Consider the following 21,392-nt stretch of genomic DNA (forward strand, 5'->3'; position numbering starts at 1 on the left):
TAGAACTACAAAGTGCTTCTATATGGTAAGTGGAGCTGATAAAATGGACAGTGAGTGTAGAAACAAGGAGGTGGTTTTAAGTCAGGAAACTGTGAGGGCTTCCCAAAAGTGTTAGCTTGCATTTCCTGTGCAATGTTTCCTGTGCCTCTGGCTGCCACCTCACCCAAGCTTGTTTTCTTTATATGCTGCTCCATACTTTCTTAAAAACATGCCTTTGGTGAATGTAGGCAAATGAGTTTCCTTTTTACCTCATCAGACCACAGCACTTGCTTGCAGAATGCCTCTGGCTAATCTAGCTATTGTTCTGTGTACTTTAGACGTTCTTTGTGAGGACTCTTCTAGGGATCATGTTTGTACAAGCAGTGCTATACAGTGGACGGGATCAGTCAGTGTCGGGGGGGGGTTTGCTTTGCCTTACGTTCAGTTTTTCTTGATTATTTAGGTTTTGGCTTTCAAAGTGCGAATTCTTATATGTATAAGATATCTTATATATACACACTGATCAGCCATAACATTAAAACCACCTCCTTGTTTCTACACTCACTGTCCATTTTATCAGCTCCACTTTTTGCTTTATTGCTGCTGTTTGAGTTGGTCATCTTCTAGACCCTTATCATTGGTCACAGGACGCTGCCCACGAGGCGCTGTTGGCTGGATGTTTTTGGTTGGTGGACTATTCTAAGTCCAGCAGTGACAGTGAGGTGTTTAAAAACTCCATCAGCATTGCTGTGTCTTATCGACTCATACCAGCACAACACACACTAACACACCACCACCATGTCAATGTCACTGCAGTGCTGAGAATGATCCACCACCCAAATAATAGCTGTGCACATATTCTTGGCCAGTTTTCCAGCAGAAGGTTCGTGTACTGGGTGGTCCGGGTCCCTTCTGTGCGGAGTTTACATGTACTCCCTATGTCTGCGTGGGTTTCCTCCGGGAGCTCCGGTTTCCTCCCACAGTCCAAAAACATGCAGTCAGGTTAATCGGAGACACTGAAGTGCCCCATAGGTGAATGTGTGTGTGTGTGTGTGTGTCTGCCGTGCGATGGACTGGCGCCCCGTCCGGGGTGTTACTGTGTGCCTTGCGCCCATTGAAACACTGGGATAGGCTCCAGCACCAGTGGCGTAACTAGGAGCTCATGGGGTCCCAGTACAAAAAAAAAAATTTACATAATGCAATACACACACAGTATACATATATCAGTGTTTGCTCTATATTTCCTGTTTGGCTTGCCATAATACATGCATAATACAGTGGGGGAAATAAGTATTTGATCCCCTGCTGATTTTGTAAGTTTACCCCCTTACAAAGATTTGAACAGTCTGTAATTTTTATGGAAGGTTTATTTTAACAGAGAGAGACAGAATATCAACAAAAAATCCAAAAAAAAATAAAAAATAAAATAAAAGTTATAAATTAATTTTTATTTAATTAAGGGAAATAAGTATTTGATCCCCTACCAACCAGCAAGAATTCTGACCCCCACAGACCAATTAGTCCTGTCCCTGTATAAAAGACTCCTGTCACAGAATCAGTTTCTTCCGTTCAAATCTCTCAACCACCATGGGCAAGACCAAAGAGCTATCAAAGGACGTCAGGGACAAGATTGTAGACCTGCACAAGGCTGGAATGGGCTACAAGACCATCAGCAAGAAGCTTGGTGAGAAAGAGACCACTGTTGGTGCGATAATTCGAAAATGGAAGAAATACAAGATCACAGTCAATCACCCTCACTCTGGAGCTCCATGCAAGATCTCACCTGGTGGGGTAAGAATGATTCTGAGAAAGGTGAGGTCAGTCCAGAATTACACGGGAGGAGCTTGTCAATGATCTCAAGGGAGCTGGGAGCACAGTCACCAAGAAAACCATTAGTAACACACTTCGCCGTAATGGATTGAGATCCTGCAGTGCCCGCAAAGTCCCTCTGCTCAAGAAGGCTCATGTACAGGCCCGTCTGAAGTTTGCCAATGAACACCTGAATGATTCAGAGAAAGCTTGGCAGAATGTGATATGGTCAGATGAGACCAAAATTGAGCTCTTTGGCATCAACTCCACTCGCCGTGTTTGGAGGCAGAGAAATGCCCAGTGGGGATGGTGTTCTTGGGGTCATATCCAGCATTTCTCTGCTCCCAGCTCCCTTGAGATCATTGACCAGCTCCTCCCGTGTAATTCTGGGCTGACCTCACCTTTCTCAGAATCATTCTTACCCCACCAGGTGAGATCTTGCATGGAGCTCCAGAGCGAGGGTGATTGACTGTGATCTTGTATTTCTTCCATTTTCGAATTATCGCACCAACAGTGGTCTCTTTCTCACCAAGCTTCTTGCTGATGGTTTTGTAGCCCATTCCAGCCTTGTGCAGGTCTACAATCTTGTCCCTGACGTCCTTTGATAGCTCTTTGGTCTTGCCCATGGTGGTCGAGAGATTTGAATGGAAGAAACTGATTCTGTGACAGGAGTATTTTATACAGGGACAGGACTCATTTGTGTGCCTCATGGGCACATAACCGGTCTGTGGGGGTCAGAATTCTTGCTGGTTGGTAGGGGATCAAATACTTATTTCCCTTAATTAAATACAAATTAATGTATAACTTTTATTTAATGTTTTTTTTCTGGATTTTTTGTTGATATTCTGTCTCTCTCTGTTAAAATAAACCTTCCATAAAAATTATAGACTGTTCAAGTCTTTGTAAGGGGGTAAACTTACAAAATCATGCATACATACATGCATAATACATGGGGCCGTGATAGCTCAGTGGTTAAGGTACTGGACTAGTAATCAAAAGTAAGTAAGTAAGTAAATTTTATTTATAAAGCACTCTTAAAACAACTTACGTTGACCAAAGTGCTGTACATCGAATAAGCATACATAACACAACATTATATTAAAAAAGTAAGAACCAAATAAAAATACAGAGTAAGAGACAAAATAAAACAGATAAAAATAGACTAAACAATTATAATTACCACGTCTCCTCACTGTTCAAATGCCAGCTTATAAAGGTATGTTTTTAGGAGTGATTTAAAAACAGCGGCCGAAGGTGCTTGTTGAATATTAGGAGGTAGAGTGTTCCATAGCCTCGGAGCATAAACTGCAAATGCACGATCACCTTTAGCTTCAAACGAGCCCTAGGAACAGTCAACAAATTCTGAGTGGCTGATCTTAAAGATCGCTGTGCGGTTGCGGGAGAAAGCATACCACTGAGATAAGCCGGGGCTTGACCATTAAGCGCTTTAAAAACAAATAAAAGCACTTTAAAATGAATCCTGTGCTGAACAGGCAGCCAATGTAGTGAGGCAAGGACGGGTGTAATATGGTTTCTTTTCTTGGTATTAGTCAGTAACCTTGCTGCTGCATTCTGGACTACCTGCAAGCGCCGCAACAGAGACTGACTAATCCCAATATACAGAGAATTACAGTAGTCAATTCTTGCAGAAATGAATGCATGAATAACTTTTTCCAGGTCAGAATAGCAGAGAAAAGGCTTAATCTTCGCAATATTTCTGAGCTGGAAGAAGCTATTCCTTACCACAGAGTTGATTTGTTTATCAAATCGGAGGTCAGAGTCAAAGATAACACCAAGATTTCTCACAGATGTTTTGACACATGTAGACAAGTGACCAAGGTTATTGGAGACACTATTGATGTGATGAGGACCCCCAAAAACGATAACCTCTGACTTGCTTTCATTCAGCTGAAGAAAATTGTCGGCCATCCACCTCTTTATGTCCTCAAGACAACTGCTAAGAGATGTTAACGAGCCATTGTCATTCGGTCTAATGGGAAGATAAAGCTGTATGTCATCAGCATACAGGTGAAAGCTGACATTGTGCTTCCTAATTATTTGACCCAATGGCAGCATATAGAGAGAAAAAAGGAGGGGCCCTAGTATGGACCCTTGTGGAACACCACAAGAGACATCAGCAGAAGAAGAGAAATAGCTGCTAATATTCACTGAAAAGGTTCTATTCTTAAAATAAGATATGAACCAATTCAGGGCCTCTCCCTGTAACCCCACCCACTTTTCCAGGCGACCAACAAGTATGTCATGGTCAACAGTATCAAAAGCAGAACTAAGGTCCAATAAAATGAGGATGGCACAATTTCCCTCATCAACAGTAAGTAGCAAGTCATTTGTCACCTTCAGAAGAGCAGATTCAGTGCTGTGCATAGACTTAAAGCCAGATTGAAAAATCTCAAAAATACCATCTCTACTCAAAAATGGTAAAAGCTGAGAATATACAACCTTTTCCAGCAATTTAGCCAAGAATGGTAATTTAGAAATCGGCCTATAGTTACTAACCACTGTAGCATCAAGATTATGCTTTTTGAGCAGAGGTGTAACTACAGCATGTTTAAAGCATGCTGGAACAGTACCAGTGGCTAGGGAAGTATTAATGATATCCAGGACAAAAATTCCTAATATATTAAATGTCTCCCTAACTATCTGTGGGGGCATCACATCAAGTGGGGAGGTTGTTGGCTTTGTTTTCAGCACCAAATCTGTTAATTCAGAGATTGAAACAGCCTCAAACTTTTCAAACATACCTGGGCACGGCGGTGGAAGTGGAGAATCTATAAAAAGGTTGCCGGTTCAAGCCCCACCACCACCAAGTTGCCACTGTTGGGCCCCTGAGCAAGGCCCTTAATCCTCAATTGCTCAAAATTGTGTTCAGTCATAATTGTAAGTCGCTTTGGATAAAAGCGTTTGCTAAATGACGAAAATGTAAAAATGTAAATGTAATACGTGCAGCCAATGGGGGGGCAGTGAGGTGGGTGGTTGAGTTCATGTCGTAGAGGGGCCCCCCTGCACCCCCTGTCCCGCCACTGTCCAGCACCCCCCGCGACCCTAATTGGATAAGCGGTTAAGAAAGTGAGTGTACCGTACCTCCTAAATGCGGAATTGTTTGCAGCCACTAGGCGGCGCTGTAAAACAACATAAACGAGCTGCAAAGGCGTGAGTAGGAGTCAACGCAACGATATTCGCAGCACTTCAATCATCACTGCAGAGATGATGACGATGATGGTGATGCTTGTTTTTCACACTCGTGAATAAAAGAGACGAAAATTCAATCCAGACAATCCAGAGCAGAAGTCGGATCAGATATAAACGCACACGCACTGCGCTAGCTCTTATCTGACAGGGTTATAAGTGACGGTAGAGTTCAGTCAGGTCCACATAACTGCACACATCTGGAATCTGTCACAGCCGAGAACGCGCTCGGAACACAAACCCCGACATTTCTACACCAGCGCTTTATTCAAATCGACAAGGAAGTGAACAGACGAAGTGAACACTGTTTATTATACGGACGAGAATTAAACAGGTCCGTGTTGTTGCTGTTCCCAGCAGCTTGCAGCTAGCCGGCTTGCTAACAGCGGAACGTTGCTCTGTCCGTCTGCCTACCTGACAGAGACGGACTGACAGGATATCTATGGGCTGGCTGCCTGGCTGGGCATTTGCCGACCAAATGGAAATGCCAATGGCTCACTCATAGCCCGCTTGAGCAACTATATCAGGTTTTATTTATTAAGGTAAGTGGCTGTTTATATTAATTAATATTTTTCTGCAGAATTCGAAAGGTTCGGAATTGCAGACTAGCTCGCTGCTACATTGCTAACGTTGCTATGTACGTCTTGACATGTATATGCATACTAGTCTGACGTGTTTACACTAGCTTGTCCTGTTTGTGTTCCTTATTTTAATTTTACACGTCTGTTTTACTAAACCGTGTCTATTTGAATAAGTAAGCGTGTCACGAAGCGTGCCTGGCTTTGCTTGACAGATTTACTGCGTAAATCATTTAGTTAGTTGCTTAATGTTACGCCGCATACTAACGTACTAACTAGTATGCCAAATAAACCCACTATAAATAAAGCGTTTTCTTTCTTGACGCACTTCTTAGTATGGAAGTATGTAGTTCGGTTACGCCAAGATAGCTAGAAGTGGGCGGAATTTCAGTATTTCAGCCTGTCCGTGTTATCAGCTCCACTTACCAGATAGAAACACTTTGTAGTTCTACAATTACTGACTGTAGTCCACCTGTTTCTCTGCATACTTTTTTTTTGCATGCTTTCACCCTGTTCTTCAATGGTCAGGACCCCCACAAGACCACCACAGAGCAGGTATTATTTAGGTGGTGGATCATTCTCAGCACTGCATTGACACTGACATGGTGGTGGTGTGTTAGTGTGTGTACGCTTGTTATTATATTTGAAAATGTATCTGGTACACAAGTACACTATATTGCCAAAAGTATTCACTCACCCATCCAAATTATTGAATTCAGGTGTTCCAATCACTTCCATGGCCACAGGTGTATAAAACCAAGCACCTAGGCATGCAGACTGCTTCTACAAACATTAGTGAAAGAATGGGTCGCTCTCAGGAGCTCAGTGAATTCCAGCATGGTACCGTAATAGGATGCCACCTGTGCAACAAGTCCAGTCGTGAAATTTCCTCGCTACTAAATATTCCACAGTCAACTGTCAGTGGTATTATAATAAAGTGGAAGCGATTGGGAACGACAGCAACTCAGCCACGAAGTGTTAGTCCACATAAAATGATAGAGCGGAGTCAGCAGATGTTGAGGCGCATAGTGCGCAGAGGTCGCCAACTTTCTGCAGAGTCAATCGCTACAGACCTCCAAACTTCATGTGGCCTTCAGATTAGCTCGAGAACAGTGTGTAGAGAGCTTCATGGAACGGGTTTCCATGGCCGAGCAGCTGCATCCGAGCCTTACATCACCAAGCGCAATGCAGTGTGTCGGATGCAGTAGTGTAAAGCACGCCACCACTGGACCCTAGAGCAGTGGAGACGTGTTCTCTGGAGTGACGAATCACGCTTCTCCGTCTGGCAATCCGATGGACGAGTCTGGGTTTGGTGGTTGCCAGGAGAACGGTACTTGTCTGACTGCATTGTGCCAAGTGTAAAGTTTGGTGGAGGGGGGATTATGGTGCGGGGTTGTTTTTCAGGAGTCGGGCTCGGCCCCTTAGTTCCAGTGAAAGGAACTCTTAATGCTTCAGCATACCAAGAGATTTTGGACAATTTCATGCTCCCAACTTTGTGGGAACAGTTTGGGGATGGCCCCTTCCTGTTCCAACATGACTGCGCACCAGTGCACAAAGCAAGGTCCATAAAGACATGGATAAGCGAATTTGGTGTGGAAGAACTTGACTGGCCTGAACTCAACCAAATAGAACACCTTTGGGATGAATTAGAGCGGACTGCGAGCCAGGACTTCTCGTCCAACATCAGTGTCTGACCTCACAAATGCGCTTAAACACACTCCTAATCCTTGTGGAAAGCCTTCCCAGAAGAGTCGAAGCTGTTATAGCTGCAAAGGGTGGGCCGACATCATATGAAACCCTGTGGATTAAGAATGGGACGTCACTCAAGTTCATGTGCGTGTGAAGGCAGACGAGCGAATACTTTTGGCAATATAGTGTATGTGTTCCTACACATACTGCCAGCTTTATCGTGTACTATACAAGCAGACTTGAGGTGTACAGTTATTGACAAAATGTAATCTCAGCACAGTAATGACTGGGTGCCACAGAGCACGAGGGTCCTGGGAGACCAGGGTTTAAACATAACCTCGGTACACATGTTGTCCCAGTGTCTGTGTGGGTTTCCTCCAGGTACTCTTGTTACCGCGCACCTTCCAAAACATGTGCAAGCTGGGGGGGTGAGTGAATGAGTCAGTGAGTAAGTGAGTGATGTTTTGCGATGGATTGTATTTTTCGGTTTCAAGCATGTGTTTCTGGTGTTTCAGCCTAATAGACCGCCGCGCCACATGAGCGCCTTTTATTAATGGCTATTGCACAAAATTAGAATGACATTCATTTGATAAATGATTGATACAAAACATAATACTATTATCTAATAGAATGAATAACGTGGGTGGTGGGCAGGAGGGGTCAGGGATCCAGCAGAGTAGAATGAGATGTCAGATGTAGTGATTAATGTGGATACATCTGTTTAAAAAAGGTTTTGTTTAGGTGGGTGAAAACAGCCCGTTGGTCTACCTAAAATTTACAACAGGACAGTGAGTGACATTAGCCAGAGAGACAGTTTGTTGGTCAGTACAATTATTTTAAGTAAATTAGTAAAAATTTCAGGTAAAACAAAGGCATCAAAGCTCTGGATTGAGCATCTGTCTGTTTAAACGTCAGTCTAAATCTCTTCAAAAGACGACCAAAGACCAAGCTCTTCACTAAGTACCTTACACTTACCAACGCCTCCTTAAAACACATCTCTTCCCCTCCTAATTTTTCTTTTCTAACAGACCCTTAAATGCACCATTAAAACCACCTCCTTGTTTCTACACACACTGTCCATGTTATCAGCTCCACTTACCATATAGAAACACTTTGTAGTTCTACAATTACTGACTGTAGTCCATCTGTTTCTGTACATACCTTTTTAGCCTGCTTTCACCCTGTTCTTCAATGGTCAGGACCCCCACAGGACCACCACAGAGCAGGTATTATTTGGGTGGTGGATTATTCTCAGTACTGCACTGACACTGTGTGTTGTGCTGGTATGAGTGGATCAGACACAGCAGTGCTGCTGGAGTTTTTAAACACCGTGTCCACTCACTGTCCACTCTATTAGACACTCCTACCTAGCTGGTCCACCCTGTAGATGTAAAGTCAGAGACGATCGCTCATCTATTGCTGCTGTTTGAGTTGGTCATCTTCTAGACATTCATCAGTGGTCACAGGACGCTGCCCACTGGGCACTGTTGGCTGGATATTTTTGGTTGGTGGACTATTCTCAGTCCAGCAGTGACAGTGAGATGTTTAAAAACTCCAGCAGCGCTGCTGTGTCTGATCCACTCATACCAGCACAACACACACTAACACACCACCACCATGTCACTGTCAATGCAGTGCTGAGAATGACCCACCACCCAAATAATACCTACTCTGTAGTGGTCCTGTGGGGGTACCTGACCATTGAAGAACAGCATGAAAGGGGGCTAACAAAGCGTGCAGAGAAACAGATGGACTACAGTCAGTAATTGTAGAGCTACGAAGTGCTTCTATGTGGTAAGTGGAGCTGATAAAACCTGGGGACGGAAATTGCACTGATTCAGCGGTCCTTATATACTGTATATATGCTTGTCACTTGCTAATTAGTAAGAGGGGAACCGATATTTTATACATAACATCCGAGTTCAGCTATAGTACAGCTGCTCCCTTGAGCCTGTTCCGACATCCTGCTACTGAAGACTTGGTAAAAGACCAAGTACACGAGTGGAAAGTTTTGGGCGTACATAATAAAATAGGGTTCTCTTTAACTTCGCTGGTTATTGCTAGGCTACAATCCGAAAGGCCTCAGGTTGTACGTGGGTGTATGAGGTACAGAATTCGGTGACTGGATTATCATTCAATGTTAGCGTGACTCATACTCTGGCCTGCTGCGAGTTTTAATTCTAGGTGTCAAAAATAACAGGACACCACGGCCGTCGGGCACAAAAAACTCAATATGTTTCTTTTTCTGTCTGCACCATAAAGCTTACAATAGCGCCGTTGAATCACACTGAAAATGTATAAATCATTCGAGACTGACAGCTGGTCTGAGGTCTGAAATTTCTACCGGTTTTAGCTCTAATACAGTATTTCTTAGTCCAGTCTTGTGGAACCTCCCAATGGATCAACACATTTTGCCCTAGTGGGAGTGATGTTTCAAACCACATACTGTTTAGTATGGTAGGATTAGGTTGGCGCATAGCCACAGGATTCCTGATCCTGGAGTTTTAGATAAGGGATTCAATAAGGATATGGACTATCGGATGTCAGTTCTTTCCTGTCTTGGATTTCCTGGTGGATCCCTGACCAGGATAAAGCCAGCCATAACATTAAAACCACCTCCTTGTTTCTACACTCTCTGTCCATTTTATCAGCTCCATTTACCATATAGATAAATAGTCAGTGTCATTGCACTGCTGGGAATGACCCACCACCCAAATAATACCTACTCTGTGGTGGTCCTGGGAGAGTCCTGACTAGGGATGCATCGATACCATTTTTTCCCAACCGAGTATGAGTACAAGTACATGTATTTTTGTACTTGCCGATACCGATACCGATACCTATTTAGAATACCGTTTTTTTTTTTTAAACAAGAACACGTGAGAAGTGACGAGAAGTTTAATGACACCACGTCCAAAAATGCACGTCAACAAGTAGCGAGTGATCAAAGTGTTTGTGCGCTGACGTGATGAAATCAAGGAGGAAAAATAAATGAATCTGAGTGGATTTGGCAACACGAATAGCATGGATTGTTCTGTAGTGAGTTGGAGGTTAATAAATAATTTTGCAATGTTGGTGTTTTGTTGTTATGTTTTGTAGAGAACGATCAGGTCAGAAATACTGTAAAACGTGTGTGTGTGCCGATGTATTCTGATATAAACTATATTATCCCCCTGTCCCACCTGTTTACACTCCTCTCCTGCGTTTCCCCTCACACCGTATCCTGCGTTCTCAATGGCTGTTCGACATGTCACTCACTGCCAGTCGCACATCTCAGATCAGATATCTGACGTGCTAGAAAACTCGAGCGCTCGGTGAGCCGGTCGGACCGAGTCGTTGGGTAGTTCACACTTAGCGGTCGAGAGCCGAGTTTTGATCGCCGAGCGAACGCCGAGTTGCTCCCGAGCCGGCAAATCTAGCCCCGACCAGTCGCCGAGCGGAAATCAGGGCAAAAATCGTGTAGTGTGAACCAGGCATAACGCAGCAACGTGCACTAGGTACACGGTATCGGATGTTTAGTATCGGAGCCTCGTTTGCGAGTACGAGTACGAGTTTATGAGCGTGGTATCGGGCAAATACCCGATACCAGTATCCGTACTCATGCATCTCTAGTCCTGACCATTGAAGAACAGCTTGAAAGGGGGTAACAAAGCATGCAGAGAAACAGATGGACTACAGTCAGTAATTGTAGAGGTGATTTTAATGTTATGCCTGATCGGTGTAATTGCCCATGGTTTTGCAAACAGGCTCATGGTCAGGTGTCCGCATACTTTTGGCCATATAGTTTAATCAAACCCGTTCTGACCCATTCTGTTCTTTGTGCAGTCATGTAACACGAGACGTTTTCTGATGTCACGATTTAAGGTCACGTCATGTCACGTGTGTATTTTCGGCGTGCAATGCTTATGACACAGAGTCTGAGAACCCTCAGGTTTCAATCTTGTTCATATAAATAGTTCCTTCACTTTTGAGATCTCTCCAGTGCTTCGTCGTGTACCACGCCTAGATTTTATGGACCAGGGCTGAGTCTTCTCGAGCAATAAAAACAGCTTTTTTACCCAGTTATAAAACCAGAGTGATTTGGTTTGTTCTTAATGAATCTTATGAAGCCGCCATCGTTGCAGGCATGAGTCACAGCATTGATTGCTTTCCACTCCCACACCCGAGCCCGAGCCCAAGGAGCCTTTAAATAATTGGAAGAGAGAACCAGGGAGGCCTCCGTCAGACGTCGGCCAGCATACTGATATGACTCCGCGTCCACCCGCTCCACAGTTTCACTGCATTATTAATAGCTGCATAGTAAACAGTGGAGTCGTGTGGATTCTATACATGGCTACTTGACCTGTTGGTTGAGGAAGGGGTCAGTGCTCCTGTCCAAAGCATGTTTGCTCTGTTCTTTTTTCAGTACTGGATGTTTTTGTGTCGGTACTTTAGTGCTTTTTTTCACAATTGTGACCAAATTTCACCACTTGGTCCAACTTTAACCTCTGATTACCATTTGTAACTGCATTAGATGAGATGTGGAAACCCCTCATCATTTCATATTTCAGGTGTTCCCATGGTTGATATGCATTGCTAACAGGTGTATACAGTTCTGTATGTTTAGGGAGGGCAGTTTTGAGCAAAGTGATGGGTGTAAGAACATTTGCATTACATTTACATTTGCGACATTTAGCAGACGCTTTAATCCAAAACGACAATTACAACTGAATAAATTTTTTTTTAACGCATTTTAGCGCACTCAATTTTGTATCTTCTGCTGCTGAGGGATACCAGATTGCATCAGAGGAGAGCACTTTTAGGATAACATTAAAACCACCTCCTTGTTTCTACACTCACTGTCCATTTTATCAGCTCCACTTACCATATAGGAGCACTTTGTAGTTCTACAATTACTGACTGTAGTCCATCTGTTTCTCTGCATGCTTTGTTTCCCCCCTTTCATGCTGTTCTTCGATGGTCAGGACCCCCACAGGACCCCCACAGGACCACTACAGAGCAGGTATTTTTTGGGTGGTGGATGATTCTCAGCACTGCAGTGACACAGACATGGTGGTGATGTGTTAGTGTGTGTTGTGCTGGTATGAGTGGATCAGACACAGCAGAGCTGCTGGAGTTTTTAAATACCATGTCCACTCACTGTCCACTCTATTAGACACTCCTACCTAGTTGGTCCACCTTGTAGATGTAAAGTCAGAGACGATCGCTCATCTATTGCTGCGGTTTGAGTTGGTCATCTTCTAGACCTTCATCAGTGGCCACATGGCGCTGTGGCTGGATTTTTTTTTTTTTGGTTGGTGGACTATTCTCAGTCCAGCAGTGACAGTGAGGTGTCCATTGCAAACTCCATCAGCATTGCCACTCTTATCCACTCATACCAGCACAACACACACCAACACCACCACCATGTCAGTGCTGAGAATGATCCACCACCTAAATAATACCTGCTCTGTGGTGGTCCTGTGGGGGTCCTGACCATTGAAGAACAGGGTGAAAGGGGCGAACAAAGCATGCAGAGAAACAGATGGACTACAGTCAGTAAATGTAGAACTACAAAGTGCTCCTATATGGTAAGTGGAGCTGATAAAATGGACAGTGAGTGTAGAAACAAGGAGGTGGTTTTAATGTTATGGCTGATCGGTGTATTGCTGTTTTGTCAAGAGATTTTCCTGTCAACAGGTAGTGCCATAATCCCGACTACTTCTCTGTCCAAGCACACACTTGATGATGTTGTTGATATGTGCATGTCTAGCCTGCACTCTCTTGAGACAAAGTGTGTACAAGCATATGCCTGATTTGATGCAAGATCAGACCTTCAGCAGACCTGTGGGATATAAACACTTCCTCATTTTCTTGGTTGTTCTAGCAACCAGTATGTGAAAATATTCTATATACACCGATCAGCCATAATATTAAAACCACCTCCTTGTTTCTACACTCACTGTCCATTTTATCAGCTCCACTTACCATATAGAAGCACTTTGTAGTTCTACAATTACTGACTGTAGTCCATCTGTTTCTCTGCATGCTTTGTTAGCCCCCTTTCATGCTGTTCTTCAATGGTCAGGACTCTCCACAGAACCACTACAGATTAGGTATTATTTATGTGGAGGATCATTCTCAGCACTGCAGTGACACTGACATGGTGGTGGTGTGTTAGTGTGTGTTGTGCTGGTATGATTGGATAAGACACAGCAGCCTCACTGTCACTGCTGGACTGAGAATAGTCCACCTACCAAAAATATACATCCAACAGCGCCCCGTGGGCAGCGTCCTGTGACCACTGATGAAGGTCTAGTAGATGACCAACTCAAACAGCAGCAATAGATCGTATCTGACTTTACATCTACAAGGCGGACCAATTAGGTAGGAGTGTCTAATAGAGTGGACAGTGAGTGGACACAGTATTTAAAAACTCCAGCAGCGCTGCTGTTTCTGATCTCTTACCAGCACAACACACACTAACATACCACCACCATGTCATTGTCACTGCAGTGCTGAGAATCATCCACCACCTAAATAATACCTGCTCTGTGGTGGTCCTGTGGGGGTCCTGACCATTGAAGAACAGGGTGAAAGCAGGCCAAAAAAAGTATGTAGGGAAATAGATGGACTACAGTCAGTAATTGTAGAACTACAAAGTGCTCCTATATGGTAAGTGGAGCTGATAAAATGTACAGTGAGTGTAAGAACAAGGAGGTGGTTTAATGTTATGGCTGATCAGTGTATGCCTACTTTAAAAACCAAGCTTTGCATAAACTAAGAAAATTGAGCTGCTAAAAATCTACATATTTGGCTGTGAAGAAATTGAGACTGGCACTAAAATTGTGATTGACTTATCTCTCTCTGCTCGGCAGCTTTTTGCGATACTTGTCTGCAGGTAGGAATGGATAAAAAACTGATAACCTGGACACGCAATCCTGCCATCCACCCCTGCATAAACCCATGATAGAGTTGATTAGACTTAGATATACCTGTATAAATGTGGGCTAGCGTTCCAGTGGTTTAATGTGATGAATATGTAGTTTGCTGTCAAACAGGTCTTCCTCTAAAGCACCTAGCTCCCCACGGTCTAATAGTAACAGTTGGCTGCGGCCGTTCACCTGCTGGTTCGTCAAGGTGCCTGCTGAGTGGTGGATAATTCGTAGAGGGTATAGTATACACCGACAATGACCGGCACACCGTGGAACACTTGCTGTGGATGTCCTGACGCTGTCATCAATCCACGCGTCTTCTAGATACTCAGAGTAGGTCATTAATAAGTGAAATGAGATTATCCAAAAGTTATTTGTCTCAGTTCACAGCAAGTTACTGCTGAAACGGCGTAGCCTTCAAATCTGCCTCCAGGAGAAAAGCTCGATCGCCGTGACTGTTATTGGGGGGTCGAATTACGTCTGGGACGGCGGTTGATGAGAGAGTACAGTCAGTGACCAAATTACCTCTGACCTCTTGATGTTTCTGCACCGCTTCCTGTGGCTATTTCTGGATGCCATTCTTTCCACTGAGCACCATTTTCCTCTCAGCCTCCAGAAAAGGAACGGCATCAGGGTGACTTTTTCTCCGCCTTTGCTCATAACCTATTTTTACATCGTGATTGTCTGAGTGTAAAAGTGCAGATCGTTACAGGTTATCAAAAGAAGAGGGGTTGAGTATTGTTAAAGGTGATGACTATCACGATGGGGTTTCTATATATATTATATATTTTGTTCATGCATTCTCTCCCCTTTTTTCTCCCCCTCAGCGCATCCAATTGCCAGATTGCGTCATGCTTCCTCTCCACCAATGCCGATCCCCGCTCTGATTGAGGAGAACGAAGCTAACCCACGCCCCCTCCGATACGCGGGCAGCAGCCGTATGCATCTTGTCACCTACACTTTGACGAGTGCATATATGCGGATCAGCACTGTGTACGGAGAGACACACCCTGACAGCACTCTTTTCCCGTAATCGCATCAGTTATGAGGAGTCCCTATCCGGCTTTAATATCCCACCCCTATCTGAACAACAGGCCAATCGTTGTTCATGTGGCTGCCGGCAGGCAGAGCTGAGACCTGATACGATGTATTTGAGATCCCAGCTCTGGTTCCAGCGTGTGTTTTTACCGCTGCCCAATCATGACGTCAAGTTTTGACGGGTTTGGTGTGAAGAAACTGCCCAAAGCCCTGACATTAATTGCGAGTCGACCTCACAGAAATTACCGAACTACAGAAATGTAAGACTTTGCACCATATCAGTGGCCATGGTTTAGAAAGGTGATGTCCAAAAAGCTTACGGTCAGGTGTTCACATAGTGTATCATTCTTTGCTAGTTTTAAATAACTACAATATCAATGCACGACACTTTAAGCCTTGCTAATTGAGTCTATTTTAGGTGTTAGCTGTTACGCGACAGACCCAATTAACACTGTTTTCTAAGGATTTGGAAAGAAAATCAAATGGTGTCACTACAATTAGAAAAAAAGAATAAATAGGGATGTATAAAAAGATTTCTTGTATTCTTCAAACAAAGTGGTGTCACTAGGAGCTCATATATATTATACAGTGGGGCCAAAAAGTATTTATTCAGCCACTGATTGTGCAAGTTCTCCTACTTAGAAAGATGAGAGAGGTCTGTAATTTTCATCATAGGTACACTTCAACTATGAGAGACAAAATGAGAAAAAAAAATCCAGGAAATCACATTGTAGGATTTTTTAAGAATTTATTTGTAAATTATGGTGGAAAATAAGTATTTGGTCAATAACAAAAGTTCAACTCAATACTTTGTAACATAATCTTTGTTGGCAATGACAGAGATCAAACATTTCCTGTAAGTCTTCACTAGGTTTGCACACACTGTAACTGCTATTTTGGCCCATTCCTCCATGCAGATCTCCTCTAGGACTTTCAACTCCCTCCACAAATTTTCTATGGGGTTGAGGTCTGGAGACTGGCTAGGCCACTCCAGGACCTTGAAATGCTTTTTACGGAGCCACTCCTTCGTTGCCCGTGCGGTGTGTTTGGGATCATTGTCATGCTGGAAGACCCAGCCACGTTCCATCTTCAATGCTCTCACTGATGGAAGGAGGTTTTGGCTTAAAATCTCACGATACATGGCCCCGTTCATTCTTCCCTTAACACGGATCAGTCGTCCTGTCCCCTTTGCAGAAAAACAGCCCCAAAGCATGATGTTTCCACCCCCATGCTTCACAGTAGGTATGGTGTTCTTGAGATGCAACTCAGCATTCTTCTTCCTCCAAACACGACGAGTTGAGTTTTTACCAAAAAGTTCCATTTTGGTTTCATCGGACCACATGATATTCTCCCAATCCTCTTCTGGATCATCCATATGCTCTCTGGCAAACTTCAGACGGGCCTGGACATGTACTGGCTTAAGCAGGGGGACACGCCTGGCACTGCAGGATTTGAGTCCCTCTCGGCGTAGTGTGTTACTGATGGTAGCCTTTGTTACTTTGGTCCCAGCTCTCTGCAGGTCATTCATCAGGTCCCTCCGTGTAGTTCTGGGATTTTTGCTCACCGTTCTCATGATCATTTTGACCCCACGGGATGAGATCTTGACCCCAAGGGAGATTATCAATGGTCTTGTATGTCTTCCATTTTCTTACAATTGCTCCCACAGTTGATTTATTCACACCATAGAAGAACCTTTATTGTCATTATACTTGCATACAACGAAATTTAGTTAGACACTCTCCGAAAGATAAAAAGAAGAAGCAAAGTATTTACATAAGCATATGGATATTTACACAATAACCAGTACAATCTAAAGTATGGATTTCAAGATAAATAATATAATAAAATATGGGTGAATATGAATATATAAAGTGACTGTGCTGTGTGGAGATAACCTGCTTGCCTATTGTAGATTCACTCTTCCCAGCCTGGTGCAGGTCTACAATTTTCTTCCTGGTGTCCTTCGACAGCTCTTTGGTCTTGGCCATGGTTGAGTTTAGAGTCTGACTGTTTGAGGCTGTGGACAGGTGTCTTTTATACAGATAACAAGGTCAAACAGGTGCCATTAATACAGGTAACGAGTGGAGGACAGAAGAGCTTCTAAAAGAAGAAGTTACAGGTCTGTGAGAGCCAGAAATCTTGCTTGTTTGTTATTGACCAAATACTTATTTTCCACCATAATTTACAAATAAATTCTTTAAAAATCCTACAATGTGATTTCCTGGATTTTTTTTTTCTCATTTTGTCTCTCATAGTTGAAGTGCACCTATGATGAAAATTACAGACCTCTGTCATCTTTCTAAGTAGGAGAACCTGCACAATCAGTGGCTGACTACATACTTTTTGGCCCCACCGTATATATATATATATATAGGTCTAGTAATGTTAAGCAGGTTACACAGATTCCCAAAATCCCTTGCTGTGCACTCACTGTATATTTTGATTACATGTACTCTGATATTTCATTGTCTTTTAGTTATTAAAGTCATGGTCTTTTAGCCACTCGCTACTGTAGAGGGTCGGCTCACCTAGCCGCTGCGAGTGCTGCCCGTCCGGCGGGGATGCTACGGGTCTTTTGCTCCGTGCGGTGGTGGAGGTGTGGGAATAAAGGCACGCGACAAGGTAGAGTTCACTTTAACTGTTTAGTCAGGACATCAGTGAGCGTTACAACACTTTAGACTGCCTAGCTCCAGCACCCGAACTACCTATTGGGTTCAATGCTGGGGCCATACGGCGATATATAAAACTAACTAACTGCAGAATGTCCGAATGCACGTGTATAAACCGGGTGCTGCATTCTGATTGGCTGAGCTGAATGTCACTAACATATTTCGGCTACGATATAGTAATATAATAGCGACGACCTGGCGAATGCAGCCAATGGGCGGGCAGTGCCGTGGGGGGTTGAGTTCATGTCGTGGAGGCCCCCCCACGCCATGGGCCCCAGTGCACCTGCCCCCCCGGTAGTTACGCCCCTGCAATAGAGTCAGTTACTTACCTCCGGTGATTGTGAGATGTTTGCCACACCAATCTTTACTTATGGATGTCACTTTGTGCACCTGAATCAGTGCACCTGAAGGAGATGGCTTGGAGGTGTTTGTTTAGTTGATTGTATTCATCTCGTAGTGATGGGTCTGGCCGAAAGAACTTAGTAATTAGAAGAGCGTGTCCATATACCTTTGACCAAAATAGCGTACTATTTTCTTTGTAGTTTGATGCAGATTTTGTCAGTAGTTAAGGGTTAAGTGTTAACCAAGAAGTCCATGATGACCTGACAAATCACAGACATGGCATCACGGCACTTAGTCTAATGCGCTAGTGTATCTCTGACCGCCTGTGCGCCTATAGGACACCATTGGCTGTATGTCTGTAGGGACAATGGTCTAGCAGGAAAGCCTAATTTGTGCTGCAATAACGGCCTCCGTCGGGCTAATACGCTAGCCCAGTGGTCCCCAATCACCGGGCCACAGAAAGAATGAATAATTAGAGATCGCTAGAAAAGCAGTTTTTCGGGTGTTATTGTCACCCCTAGGTGGGAGCAGCGTCTCGTTGCGGTGAAAAAAGCTCATTTTACATCGTTTGTGAGCAATATTATTAAATCCTCCTTTCCCCTCCGGTCCGTGAAATGATATCTTATATGAAACCGGTCCGTGGTGCAAAAAACTAGGTAATCATCTCCTTGCTACAACAACAGCTCCGCCCACTGTCTGACTGAGGCACCGCCATGAGTGGTGGAAGAATACAAAACAATATCCCAGTTCTGTAGGAATCTGCCACTGCCCAGTATACAGAAGCGACCGACACCTTAATGTGTTTCGGACAGGGTGTGTGATAACCCGCGGCCCTCCTGTTCAGTTGTTAACGAAAATTCAAGTACAGACGTTTAATTACATGCCCTCATGTTCTACTTCTGTTTTAACCTTCACTGCTTTTAATTCTAGCACCAGCGCTTTAGGATTTGCTCTGCAGCTGCGCGTGGGCTGAAGTCACTGTCGACGGAGCAGAGAGCCATTATTAATGAACGCAATCAGGAAATGGGCAGTTGGTCTTAATAGGTGCTTAATCTTGGTAACAAACGGCCCCGGGACCCGGGGAGAGGGTCCTATGTCATAGCTGGCTCCAGGCACTATGTCATCAAAGCTGCAAGAAGCAACTGTATATTTTCCAGCCTTTGCACTTGGAGCTCATCCAGACACTAATGGTATTGGGGTGTGTGTGGCACTCTGAAGCCAGCCCGTGCCATCGATTATTGCAGACGTCTTACTGATTCTGGACTTTTGAGAAGAACCTTCTGTGCAGTAAAGGGGCATGGTGGAGCATTTTGTAATATTTAGAGCATGTAGATACGAGGGGGCGGCACAGTGGCTCGGTGGGTAGCACTGTCGCCTCACAGCAAGAAGGTCCTGGGTTCGATCCACAGGCGGGGCGGTCCGGGTCCTTTCTGTGCGGAGTTTGCATGTTCTCCTCGTGTCTGCGTGGGTTTCCTCCGGGTGCTCCGGTTTCCTCCCACATTCCAAAAACATGCAAATGAGGTGAATTGAGACACTGAATTGCCCTATAGGTGAATGGGTGGATCAGACACAGCAGCGCTGCTGGAGTTTTTAAATACCGTGTCCACTCACTGTCCACTCTATTTGACACTCCTACCTAGTTGGTCCACCTTGTAGATGTAAAGTCAGAGACGATCGCTCATCTATTGCTGCTGTTTGAGTTGGTCATCTTCTAGACCTTCATCAGTGGTCACAGGACGCTGCCCACGGGGCGCTGTTGGATGGATGTTTTTGGTTGGTGGACTATTCTCAGTCCAGCAGTGACAGTGAGGTGTTTAAAAACTCCAGCAGCACTGCTGTGTCTTATCCACTCATACCAGCACAACACACACTAACACACCACCACCATGTCAGTGTCACTGCAGTGCTGAGAATGATCCACCACCTAAATAATACCTGCTCTGTAGTGGTCCTGGGAGAGTCCTGATCACTGAAGAACAGGGTGAAAGCAGGTTAAAAAGGTATGTAGAGAAGCAGATGGACTACAGTCAGTAATTGTAGAACTACAAAGTGCTTTTATATGGTAAGTGGAGCTGATAAAATGGACAGTGAGTGTAGAAACACGGAGGTGGTTTTAATGTTATGGCTTATCAGTGTATATGTTCGTGGTATTCTTGCCTTGCACCCAGTGTTTCCCAGTGGAACCGGACCTGCCATTACCCTGTCAAGGAGTAAGCGGGCATGTGAGCCCCGATCTGCACCCCACAGAATTTGGGACAGATTAGGACGACGATTGTGAGCCAGGCCCTCAAGATATGCTGTTATTTCACATTATATTCATTGATTCTGATTGATTGATTTGAACCCAACCTTGGTCTATGGCTTAGGAGGAGTTCAAGAAGTGAAGCAGCTCTACTTTCTAAAGAAAAGCAAGGCAAGCCATCCTATGTTATCAGCGTAGTGGAATAAAAACAGGAATCCTATCACCATGTTGCAGTTGGGAGGTCCCTACCATTTAGCGTGACGACACTGTGGTCTGCGTACCCTCGTTTCCTTTTTGAATTGTGCTCTTTTATCTCCTTTTTTTCTCTCATACAGCCAAGAGCTTTCTGTGCACGTAGGTTCTATAAGGCTGCATTTACGTGAGACGGCAAAACCACCATAGTTTCCTATGGAGTGAGGCGGGGCTGTTTACCTAGTGCACATCTACAGCTTTGATGCTTGGTTTTTACTGCTTGCCTGATTAAACTTTGTCGTCTAGTTTGTTGCTAGTTTGTACCTTCTCAAAGCATGGCAAATAAGACAAGTTGCTTATATGATGTCAAAAGCAAATCATATACTGTGGATTCTTACTGTTTTACAAAAGCCTGAACTAGAGCTGTGCAATATGACAAAAAAAAACTCATATCTTGATATGCTTTTGAGAAGTGGCGATATACGATATGATACAATGTAAACTTAAAGTACAATGGCAGGCCACTGCCTGTATTTTAGCTTATATTGTTTATAAGTTATTTTAAAAACACAAAATACTGTAGTTCTGATACATTCTGACAGAAATACAGTGTTTATATTTTGTATTATTACAGGGCTGTATTTGTATTAATATTGACAATATTAATATTATTTATATACAGTATATATTATATGTAAATATTGACAATATTAATATTATATCTATATCTATA

At 43.8% G+C, this 21,392-nt stretch overlaps 1 protein-coding gene across 3 annotated transcripts in view; it reads left to right on the forward strand.

Annotated features, from left to right (window-relative positions):
• Positions 1-5,102: 5,102 nt before the first annotated feature.
• The window catches only part of LOC134332144 (membrane-associated phosphatidylinositol transfer protein 2), a 98,475-nt gene continuing 82,185 nt past the window's right edge, over positions 5,103-21,392 (forward strand). For all 3 annotated transcript variants that reach the window (XM_063013646.1, XM_063013649.1, XM_063013650.1), the window contains exon 1: positions 5,103-5,537. The gene's annotated coding sequence lies outside the window, so the exon portion shown is untranslated. The remainder of the gene's footprint in view (positions 5,538-21,392) is intronic.

The sequence above is a fragment of the Trichomycterus rosablanca genome, chromosome 18 (genome assembly GCF_030014385.1).
Source record: "Trichomycterus rosablanca isolate fTriRos1 chromosome 18, fTriRos1.hap1, whole genome shotgun sequence".
NCBI classification, from domain to species: domain Eukaryota; kingdom Metazoa; phylum Chordata; class Actinopteri; order Siluriformes; family Trichomycteridae; genus Trichomycterus; species Trichomycterus rosablanca.